Raw genomic sequence first — 551 nt, 5'->3', positions numbered from 1 at the left:
ACTCACGACACGTTCTTTCACTAATAGTGGCCTCACCATAAGTATTTGAGAGCATTCGATGAGCCTCAGCCGCAGATTTCTTCATATTGAAGCAAAAAATTAAAACCTCCCGCAAATGACGAGAATTTGGCTCGTAAACTGACATTTTCAATCGAGAATAACTTTATGATGCAGACACAAATTGATTAATGTTTCTATGGAGTTATGTTGACAGATGCCCAAGTTTATTGTATGACATTTATGATCTATTTATTTCGACCACCACTTACCGCTAAAGCTAGGAAAACGGCAGAAGCAAAGTTGTAAACCTAATATATATTAAATATTATTCTTATATATTAATGAGTATTAATTATGAATTCGAGAACTTCATAGTGCTTTGAAACGGTCCCCCATCCGATTGCGTACTGCCATCCACTATCCTTGACTTCTAAAATCGTAAGGAAACCACTGTACTTCGATGATCCACGAATATTTATGGATATATAGTTGTGATATATCTGTTCAATATGAATCTGATAAAAATTTGTGCAGTTCAATTAGACATCCAG

The sequence above is a fragment of the Atta colombica genome, unplaced genomic scaffold (genome assembly GCF_001594045.1).
Source record: "Atta colombica isolate Treedump-2 unplaced genomic scaffold, Acol1.0 scaffold6, whole genome shotgun sequence".
Taxonomy (NCBI): Eukaryota; Metazoa; Arthropoda; class Insecta; order Hymenoptera; family Formicidae; genus Atta; species Atta colombica.
The sequence above is the reverse complement of the archived record's forward strand: the minus strand, read 5'-3'. Positions refer to the sequence as shown.